Source organism: Somniosus microcephalus, chromosome 14 (genome assembly GCF_052327205.1).
Source record: "Somniosus microcephalus isolate GS21.2 chromosome 14, FLI_Smic_1.0, whole genome shotgun sequence".
Lineage (NCBI taxonomy): Eukaryota > Metazoa > Chordata > Chondrichthyes > Squaliformes > Somniosidae > Somniosus > Somniosus microcephalus.
This window is the reverse complement of record NC_141000.1, coordinates 2768951-2780542: the sequence shown is the minus strand read 5'-3', so window position 1 is coordinate 2780542 and position 11592 is coordinate 2768951. Positions and strand designations below refer to the sequence as shown.

Sequence of the window (11592 nt, the reverse complement as noted above, 5' to 3'; positions counted from 1 at the left end):
ATTCATTTTAATAAAGGGAGTATAAAAATAGACAGCAAAATCAAATACTCACATGTTTCTCTGGGCACGAACTTGATTGGTAATCATTTGGAGTCATATATTAATTTTTTTTAAAGATCGGTCAAACTGAAATGATACATGAAATTAATTCTGCAGCTGAGCAGGAGCATCTAGGTGGTCTGCGCTTCTAAACGCTGTTCAATTACAGACAGTAACAGATTCAGCTTTGGCCAATTGCTGGCAGCATATTTACACATTAAGTTTATAAATATTCAAAAAGTTGATAAATCACAAGGAAACATAACAGGACACTATTCAGCTAGAATTTGCCTCCAAAGTTCTGGGAATTTTCATGGATCTTGTTAAATCCAGACTCGGAGCTCCGACACGGCGAGAGAGCCCCCGGTGAGCAGAGGAAACGCTTCAAGGACACCCTCAAAGCCTCCTTGAAAAAGTGCAACATCTCCACCGACACCTGGTAATCCCTGGCCCAAGACCGCACAAAGTGAAGGAGAAGCATTGGGAAGGCGCCGAACACCGAGTCTCTTCGCCAGGAGCAAGCCGAAGCCAAGCGCAAACAGCGGAAGGAGCGCACGGCAACCCAAGTACCCCACCCACCTGCCCCTTCAACCACCGTCTGCCCCACCTGTGACAGAGACTGTAGGTCCCGCATTGGACTCATCAGTCACCTGAGAACTCATTTTTAGTGTGGCAGCAAGTCTTCCTCGGTTCCGAGGGACTGCCTGAGAGAGGCACAGTACTCAAGCGTGGTCCAACAAAGGTTCGATACAAGTTTAGCATAACTTCTCTACTTTTCAATTCTATCCCTCTAGAAATAAACCCTAATGCTTGGTTTGCTTTAGTTATGGCCTTATTGACCTACATCACAACTTTTAGTGATCTGTGTATTTGTACCCAAATGTGTACTCAAAAGTTGCATCGAATAGGCTTGTAATCCCTCAAATACATGAGATTAAGAGGTAATCTAATTGAGATGTTTAAGGTGATTAAAGGATTTGATAGGGTAGATAGAAATAAACCATTTCATCTGATGGGGGAAGTCCAGAACAAGGGGACATAACCTCAGACCGTTCAGGGTGATGTCAGGAAGCATTTCTTCACACAAAGGGCAGTGGAAATCTGGAACTCTCTCCCCCAAAAAGTTGTTGAAGCTAGGTCAATTTAAGGGATATAGCACCAAGGCAGGTAAATGGAATTGAGGTACAGATCAGCCATGATCTAATTGAAGGGCTGAATGGCCTCCTCCTGTTCCTATGTATTTGTCAGGGGACACTGGTGGGACCATTGCTCGTCTCAAAATATAAATAAATGGCCTAGACTTGGGTATGGGACACAATATCAATTTGCAGATGACACAAAAATAGGGATTGTGGTTAACTGTGAAGAGGATTGTGAATTACTTCAGGAGGACGTGATGGGTTAGTAGATTGGACAGATACATGTCAGATTGCATTTACTGGAGATATGGGAGGGTGTATTTTGGGAGGCAGAATCAGAGGAAATATACACTCATTGGTAAATCTTCAATAGAGGAGCAGAGACCCAGCGGCTCAGATACACAAATCTTAAAAAGGTAGAAGACAAGTTGATAAAGCCAGAAAAAAAGATACAGTATCCTAGGTTTTAAATAGGGGACAAAGTACAAAAGCAAAGCGGTAATGCTAAACCTCGGCAAACCATGAGTTAGGCTGCAGTTAGGATATTGTGTCCTGTTTTGGGTGCCTTACTGTAGGAAGGATGTCAAGGCCACGGAGCGATTTACTATGACACCAAGAATGAGGGGAGACTAAAGAAACGGGCTCTTTTCATTAGAAGAAAAAAGGTTGCAAGATCCAATACAAATGTTCTTAATTATGAAGGGTTTTGATAAAACAAAAATTGAGGCGAAGTATTTCCACTAGTCAGTGAATCAGTAACTAAATGGCACAACTTTAAAATCATCAAAAGGACAAAGGAAGAGGTTAGGCGAATTTTGTTTACACTAGTGGTTGTTAGAACAGCAACAACAATTTGCATTTATACTGCACCATAAACATAGAAAACCATCCCAAGGCACTTCACAAAGGCTCCATCAGAATAAAATGGACACCAAGCATAAGAAAGAAATAGGAGAGGTGACCAAAAGCTTGGTCAAAGAGGTGGAGTTTAAGTAGGTTCTTAAAGGAGAGGAATGTGAATAAGCAGAGGGGTTTCGGAAGGGAATTCCAGAACATGGGGCCTAGACAAATGAAAGCATGGCTGCCAATAATGAGGCAAAGGGACAAGGGGGATGCACAAGAGGCCAGGATCAGAGGAACTCAGGGTTTGGGGAACGGGGTTATTGGAGATAAGGAGCGGCAAGACCACTAAAACCATAGGCAACATGTAGATGAGGAAATGCAGGGAGGCAAGGATAGATCCTTGAGGACTCTGGAGGTAATGAAAAGGGGGCAGAAAAGAAGCTGAAGATGCTCTGGTTACGACTGGGTAGATAACAGCGGAGCCAAGCAATGGTGGTCCCACCAAACAAGACAATGGAAGAGGGGCATTGGTGGAGGATGATGTGGTCGATCTTTTCAGTGGCTGTAGCGAGGTCATGGAGGAAAGGGAATGATAATATGCCACAGTCAGTCACGGAGGATTTCATTTGTGTCGTTGGTTAAGGCAGTTTCAGTGCTGTGACAGGGCGGAAGGCTAATGCAAGAGATTCAGATATGGAGTTGTGGATTTGGGATGCGAAAAAAGCTTCAAGGACTTTGAAGAGCAAAAGAAGGTTGGAGATGGGCGATAGGACACAGGATTTGAGGATAGTTTTTTTTTGAGGAGGTGGTTGATGGTGTATTGATTTCTTTGTGGGTTCAATAACGAGACATTTATGAAAGAGAATGTCTTTTAATCTAAAGCTTGTTCAACTCTTTATAACAGCATTTACAGGAGACATCAAGCTAGTGATGCATCTAGAACGAAACTGAAACTAAAACCCACTGCCTTGCTTGTCTCGGTCACATGCCCTCTGCTGGTCAGGCACAAGCAATCAATCAGGCAACTATGCTGGTAAGACATGATAATCAAACAGGCAAATAACATCACTATTTGCTGATATCATTACATCTCCTTTTCTTAAAACAAAAGTATTTTACTTTTAACTAACAATGTTTTCTTTGTATTAATCTGCATTTTAACTAACACTTAATGAACTTACATTATCATGATCAAGGTTTTTTAACCTTGCTTTGTGTGTTCACATGAAATATGTCAATACACTAGAACTTGAAGAAAGAATAAGATAACATTACTTCCTTCTATAACAATAGTCCTTAAATTTGCTCAATGAGTCTCTCAGGAGGCTTCACGTGTCTTGAGGATTTTCTGATTGATTGTCCTTGAATCCGAGTTGTTGCCTCAGATGATGGTTTCTCAGCTGTGTGATCAGGTTGTTCAACAGTATCAGTCTCTTGACCTGCTGTGGCTGGTCCCATGAGAAGATCTCGACGATTTCTTCTCAGAACAGCACCCTCATCTGTCTGAATGGTGTATGATCTTGGTTGAACTTCACTCAGGACAGTTCCCTTCTGAGTCCATGTGTTTGTTTTGTCTTTGAACCTTACTTGGTCACCAGTGTGGAATTCAGGTAGGTTTTGTGTTCCTCTGTCATAGTAGTACTTTTGCTTTTCTTTCTGTTGCTCTTTTAACTTCCTCACTTTCTCCCCCTCTTTTGTTTTCAGGAGGTTCTCCGGGATGGGTAGGTTTGACCTTAGCATACGTCCCATAAGGAGTTGGGCTGGTGACATACCACACTCGAGCGGCGTTGTGCGGTATACAAGCATGCTCTGGTAGAAGTCAGTTCCACTGTCTTTTGCCTTGTACATCAGTCTTTTCACTGTCTGGACCGATTTTTCCACTAGTCCATTGGACTGTGGATAGTGAGGACTTGACGTGTGGACAAAGTCCCACTCTTTGGCAAAGTGTCGGAAACTTGCATTGTAAAACTGAGGTCCGTTGTCTGTGAAGACCTCGCTTGCCACGCCATGTCTGGAGAATATGGCTTTCATACATCTTATCACAGCATCTGCAGTGGTGGTGTGCAGTCTACAAACCTCTGGATACAGGGAGTAATAGTCTGTGACTACAAGATAGTCCTTCCCTTGACATACGAATAGGTCAGCGCCTACCTTCTGGTAAGGTCTGTCTGGTGCTGGGTGTGGCTTTAGTGGTTCTACCGGATTGCTTGCTCGATATTTTTGCAGAAGAACGGCACCGAGCCCACTCTGATGCATCTGATGATATCTTGATGGGTCTCGCTGGGTCATAAAACCTCAGAACTGGTTCCTCTGTGAGCAGTTTCTTTAGATCGCTCCATGACTTCTCATGCTCATGATTCCATTCCCATTCTATGTTCTTTTCAGTTAGTCTCCTCAGTGGCGCCATCTTTTCTGAGAGGTTGGATATGAATTTCCCCATGTAGTTGATCATTCCATTAAACCTCTGCACGTCCTTTTTGCATTGTGGCTTTGGCATATTCTCAATGGCGGACACCTTTCTGGGATCTGGTCTGATGCCCTCACTGCTAAGGATATCTCCCACGAATGTCAGTTCTGTCACCCCGAGCTGGCATTTCTCTCTATTCAGCTTCAGGTTTGTTTTCCTTGTTGCTTCCAGCACTTTTTTCAGTCTCTCGTCATGCTCAGTTCTCGTGGTTCCCCATACTATGATGTCATCCATTGATGTATCAACTCCCTCCAGGTGCTCATAGATCATATGGATAGTTTTGTGATACACTTCAGGAGCTGAGGCAATGCCAAATGGTAACCTTAGGAATCTGTATCTGCCAAATGGACTGTTGAACGTGCAGAGTCTTGAACTTGCTTCGTCCAATTTCATCTGCCAAAATCCTGATGATGCATCTAACTTGCTGAAATACTTTGCATTTGCAAACTGTGCCATGATTTCCTCACGTGTAGGAAGCTTGAAGTGCTCTCTCTTTATTGCTCTGTTTAGATCTCTTGGATCAAGGCAAATTCTGAGCTTTCCATTCTTTTTGTCCACTACGACGAGGGAACTCACCCACTCAGTTGGCTCATCTATCTTCCGAATCACGTTCAGGCTTTCCATCCTGTCCAACTCTGCCTTCAGTTGCTTTTGAAGAGCAAACGGGACTTTTCTGCATGGATGTATGACCGGTGTCATACTTTTATCTACTCTGATCGTGTGTTCTCCTGGAATGCAGCCTAGACCCTGAAATAGGTCGTTGTACTCTTTCATGAGTTCATCATAGACTGTCTCTCCTTCGCTTTCCACAACGAGGACTCTCTTTACCAGGTTCAGTCTCTCACAGGCTTTTAAACCTAGTATGGCTTGCACATCCTTTGGTACCACGATTAATGCTAACGTATGCTCTCTGTCCTTGTGTGTCACTTTAACAATGCATCTTCCTTTCACTGGTATATTAGTACCTGAGTATCCTGTCACTTTCACTTTGATTCCATGTATCTTTGGTCTGGGTCTAATTTTCTTAAAATCAGTCTCTGATATCACATTAACTTGTGCTCCAGTATCCAATTTAAATGGAATATGTATGTCATTCACTTTTAGTGTCAACATCCAGTCTCTTTCTTCTTTTTTGTTTTCAGACACAACATCTACATAGAACTCCTCTATGTCGCTTTCATCTACTGCATGGACCTTGCTTTGTTGCATTTGGTTCTTACAGCAACGGGCATAATGGTTGTTCTTGTTGCAACTATTGCATGTTTTACCATATGCTGGACACTTTCTTGGTGGATGCTGTGTACCGCATCGACTACATGACTTTCGATTGTCCCTTTCATTTTCGTTCGCTGGCCACGCCTCTTTTTTCACATTGGCGCTCTTTTTGTTAAACGGTTTGTATCCGTTCATTCTCACTGCATCCACGTTGCAGCTACTGTCTCTGAACAGCTCCTTTGCCTGCAACTTCACAGTCTCTGTAGCCCTACACAGTGCTATGGCTTTTCCCAGGTCTAGATCTTGCTCTCTTAGCAGTCTTTCCCTTAGACCATTATCTGGAATACCACACACCAGTCTGTCTTTTATCAGCGAGTCTGTCAGTCCCCCAAATTCACACGATTTGCTTCTGTTTCTCAGTTCAGTCACATACTGATCAGTAGTCTCACTCGTTTTCTGTACACGTGAAAAATCTGTGCCTCTCAAACGTCACGTTAAGGTATGCAGTAGGCCTCAAACTGTTCCATTATTTTATCTAGCTTCATTTTGTCTCCATCAGCAGCGAATGTGAAGTTATTATACACCTCCAGCGCTTCATCACCCACGACATGTAAGAACAGTGACGATTTATTTTTATTACTTTTCTCGTCAGCTGATAAATACAACCCCACACGTTGTTTGAACCTTCTCCAATTTTCAGCCACATTACCTGTCAACTGAAGCGTCGCCGGTGGGAGTAAACCTTCCATTTTTCCACTTCGTTAGCTATTCTCTAATGGTAAGTAACGATGTTCTCTTTTGGCTTGCTAATCTGTGGAGAGCTGATTTAACTTCAGATTTTTCCTCTTCATCTCTTTCAATCACTTCTGACACCATGTATTGATTTCTTTGTGGGTTCAATAACGAGACATTTATGAAAGAGAATGTCTTTTAATCTAAAGCTTGTTCAACTCTTTATAACAGCATTTACAGGAGACATCAAGCTAGTGATGCATCTAGAATAAAACTGAAACTAAAACCCACTGCCTTGCTTGTCTCGGTCACATGCCCTCTGCTGGTCAGGCACAAGCAATCAATCAGGCAACTATGCTGGTAAGACATGATAATCAAACAGGCAAATAACATCACTATTTGCTGATATCATTACAGATGGTGGTTTTGAAAGAGAGGGGAACAGTGCTTGAGGGGATGGAACCATTTACAAGGTCAGCTAATATGGGTGCTGGGAAGGGAAGTTAAGTGGTCAGCAGTTTAGTGAGAATGAGACCAACACCTGACAAAGATGAGCTTGGAGAGGGCACAAGGAGGTGATGGGATGAAGTTGCGGTCAGTTTCAAAGGGGTAATAACAGCAAACGCTGTTCGTTCGCTCTTATTACCCACTGCAAATTCCAGGCCATTGTCAGGGAGCAGGGCACCTACTTCCAGGAGGAAGGAGCCAAAATATTACTTCAGCAAGTTTAGCTCCACATGATGGCCATCAGGTCAGCCAAAGGTTGTGTCAGAGAGCTTGGCAGGAGATAGTTGACCTAATTAATGTCAGCAGCACTGTGCAGGGGATACCTGCGGCCACAAGTGGCTTCTGCTGACTAAATGCCAATGGTCAAAGATCACAATTTTTCTATTTTGATGCTCGTACTCGGAGGCCCTTACACGAGCCCAAAAGAAAAGTGGACAGCAGGAAACTCATTGCATTCCTCATTCTTATCTTCACAGAAGGCAGAACAATGGAGAGGAGAGAGAGACAGAGAGATCCAGCTGGAAATTGGCCATTCTACCTCATCTCCACTTTCCTGCACTATCCCCATATCCCTTGATTCCCTTAATAATCAAAAAGCTATTGATCTCTGTCTTGAACGCGATGGACACCTACAGACGCTGAAAGACGCCCTCGTAAGAACGGGATAGGACGCTCGACTCATTGATCGACAGTTCCGACGGGCCACAGCGAAAAAATCGCATAGACCTCCTCAGAAGACAAACACGGGACACAACCAACAGAGTACCCTTCGTCGTCCAGTACTTCCCCGGAGCGGAGAAATTATGCCATGTTCTTCGCAGCCTTCAACATGTCATCGATGACGATGAACACCTCGCTAAGGCCATCCCCACGCCTCCACTACTCGCCTTCAAACAGCCGCCTAACCTCAAACAGACCATCGTTCGCAGCAAATTACCCAGCTTTCAGGAGACCAGCAACCACGACACCACACAACCCTGCCACAGCAACCTCTGCAAGACATGCCAGATCATCAACACAGATACCATCATCACGCGTGAGGACACCACCCACCAGGTACATGGTACATACTCATGTGACTCAGCCAACGTTGTCTACCTCATACGTTGCAGGAAAGGATACCCCGGAGCATGGTACATCGGCGAGATCATGCAGACACTGCGACAACGGATGAACGGACACCGCGCAACAATCGCCAGGCAGGAGTGTTCCCTCCCAGTCGGGGAACACTTCAGCAGTCAAGGACATTCAGCCTCCGATCTTCGGGTAAGCATTCTCCAAGGCGGCCTTCAAGACACACAACGCAAAATCGTCGAGCAAAAACTGATAGCCAAGTTCCGCACCCATGAGGACGGCCTCAACCGGGATCTTGGGTTCATGTCACGCTACATGTAACCCCACCTGACGTAGGGTCATCCAGACTCGAGTTGTCGTTGGCTTGTTCTCTCTACACAGATGCGGCCGGACCTGCTGTGATTGCCAGCAAAAAAAATGTTTTTTGTCTGTTTTTTTGTTTTTCATACAGACCCCAGCATCTGCAACATTTGACCCCTTGTGACCCCACCTCATTGTTCTTTGATGTAATGTTTTCCCGACTGACCTGTTTGGACACCATTCACACCTTTGATTGCTGTGATTATCTCTCTGCCGAGGTGTGATAAATGGCAGTTGGAAAGATTACCTGTAAACATCTGACATGATTCTCTGACTATATAAGCTGTGTCTTTATGCATTTCTCCACTTCACCTGACAAAGGAGCAGAGCTCCGAAAGCTTGTGATTTCAAATAAAGCTGTTGGACTATAACCTGGTGTTGTGTGACTTCTTACATTTGTCCACCTCAGTCCAACACCGGCATCTCCACACCTTGAATATACTCAATGACTGAGCCTCCACAGCCCTTTGGGGTAGAGAATTCCAAAGATTCACCACCCTGAGTGAAGAAATTTCTCCTCATCTCAATCCTAAATGGCCAAATCTTTATTCCGAGACTGTGGCCCCTGGTTCTAGACTCCCCGGCCAGGGGAAACATCCTCCCTTTGTCTACCCTGTCAAGCCCTGTAAGAATTTTGTATGTTTCAATGAGATCACCTCTCATTCTTCTAAACGCTAGAGAATATAGGCCTAATCTACTCAATCTGTCCTCATAGGACAATCCCCCCATCCCAGGAACCAGTCTGGTGAACCTTCGTTGCACTCCCTCTATGGCAAGTATATCCTTCCTTTGGTAAGGAGACCAAAACTATACACAATACTCCAGGTGTGGTCTCACCAGGGGCCTATATAATTGCAGCAAGTTGTCTTTACTCTGATACTCAAATCCTCTTGTAACAAAGGCCAACATACCATTTGCTTTCCTAATTGCTTGCTGTACCTGTATGTTAACTTTCAGTGATTCATGTACAAGGACACCCAGGTCCCTCTGAACTCCAACATTTCCCAATCTCTCTCCATTTAAAAAATTCTCTGCTTTTCTATTTTTCCTACCAAAGTGGATAACTTCACATTTCTCCACATTATATTCCATTTGCCATGTTCTTGCCCATTCACTTAGCCTGAACATATCCCCTTGAAGCCTCCTTGCATCCTTCTCACAACTTACATTCCCACCCAGCTTTGTATCAGCAGCAAACTTGGATATATTACATTTGGTCCCCTCATCCAAATCATTGATGTAGATTGTGAATAGCTGATCCTTGCGGTACCCCACTAGTTACAGCCTGCCCTATCACTTGCACTCACTCGCCCAGATACGTCAACTTGGGTTGATACAGATACTGAGTATCTGAGAGGAATTGACACGAAGTGACTCTCAACTTACAAGGAAGCCAAGGGACAACATATTGGAGGTGTAGCACGTTGCATTTGAAGAGGCATAGAGGGTGTCAGACCCTGGCTGCTGAGCATTTGTACAATTATCTCCATGAAAAGACTCCAAGATGTGCAAGATAAGGGTGGTGGCAGAGTCCAATGTCATTTTTTGTAGCAGTACAAGAGACCTTCTCTGCAATGCAGAACATATCAGAGTGAGCAGCAGCTCCAGGAACTTGATCATACATCAACAGAACAGAGCGGCCACCTCACGCATAACTGCATAGGTGTATTGAGGAATGATCTTTTGAGGCTATACCGGTGGCTGAATGATACGAGCCTCTAGATCTCCTGCGGTGCTACCTTATGAGCCCAGATTGTCTGCTGTTCCACCAACAAATAAGTCATAAAGAGGGGAATCTCCTTCATTTTACAAGTGGTATCACATCTATACAATGGGATGGACCACATCTTTATAATCAACACCAGTGATGATAGTGCAATAAATGAACTCTCTATTTGCACACTGCAATGATGATTGTGTAAGTAGAGAGTTCATTTACCGCACAAACATATACACACGGCAGTGATGACAGTGCAGTAACTGAATTCACTACTTACACACACATTCTGCAGTTAGGGCAAATGACAGTTCTTGCACACACACTATTAAAGTAACGTACAGCAATAAATGAAGTTTCGACTTTCATCCACACATGCACTCTGCAGTGACTAATTGCAGTAAATTAATTACTTACACACACGTTCAATAAATGAACACTGCTTACACACAGACATGCGTGCAGCACACACACTGCAGGCTTAACCAGTCTCCCCTTCGTTCCTCGTCTAGAATATGTGGCGTGATTACTGCTGTATAAAGCACTGTCATCTTGAAAGCTGAACATTAAAAAATACCAATAATATTTACTCACAGATGCATACAACATCTATTAATTTCAATATCCCCCGGTGATTTCAAAGTATCAGGTTTACTTTCCTTTAAACATTTATGTTGATTTTATGCGACACATTAAAGTATAAACTACTTACCTTTGTATTTGTTCTTTCGTCATCTATCTTTTAACAATCACATTCCTTTTCACTGCCATTGCATTAAAACACATGCAGAGGCAAATTACAAATCTATATAGTGTTCTATATCAGAAAATATCAATATTCCAAAGCAGAAAGACTTAACTCGAGCCTCCAGTTCTGAGTAACTGTCCATTAAAAACAGGAATGATTTTTCTTGGTTTTTAGATGTGGGCAGACCTGCAATGAATTTCCAGCAGTTTGTGATTTTCACAACTCCATTGACCACACACACTCGAGGCCAATGACACCAACTATTCCAAGTCACGATCACAGCCCAAAAGATTTTAAATGGATCTTCAGAACATTGTCCAGCTCACTCCATTGTTACTGCTTTTCTTGGTGAGTGAGAGCTAAATGGTTTGATCATGATCCACAAACAAAATGCAACAATCTACGGATACATTATATTGTTCTTAAGTTACCAAGTTCTTGAAGTTTCTTAAACTGACATGTCTGCTACTGTCAAAATACCTTTTACTTAAATCCTTAAACCTGTAGCTCAAAGGCATTAATGCTGAATGGACCTATGCTTATAGAATGATGTCAGTGTCCTATCAGACTGCATGAGACAAGCACAACATTAAAAGATAACATTTAGGACAACATTTTGAATGCTTCGCTGTAGGGGTTAAGGATAGTCTCCATAGGGATATTGACATGATTGTATTGATAGAAAGGCAGACTCAATCATACAGATAATGAACACTCAGGGATAACAGCATGAGACTGGGATTAGGAGATG

At 43.3% G+C, this 11592-nt stretch overlaps 1 protein-coding gene across 1 annotated transcript in view; it reads right to left on the bottom strand.

The window, feature by feature from the left end:
- Positions 1-11220, bottom strand: part of mcf2la (mcf.2 cell line derived transforming sequence-like a) — a 581983-nt gene extending 570763 nt beyond the window's left edge. The window contains exon 1 of the mRNA XM_086006132.1: positions 10806-11220. The gene's annotated coding sequence lies outside the window, so the exon portion shown is untranslated. The remainder of the gene's footprint in view (positions 1-10805) is intronic.
- Between the last annotated feature and the right edge of the window lie 372 nt (positions 11221-11592).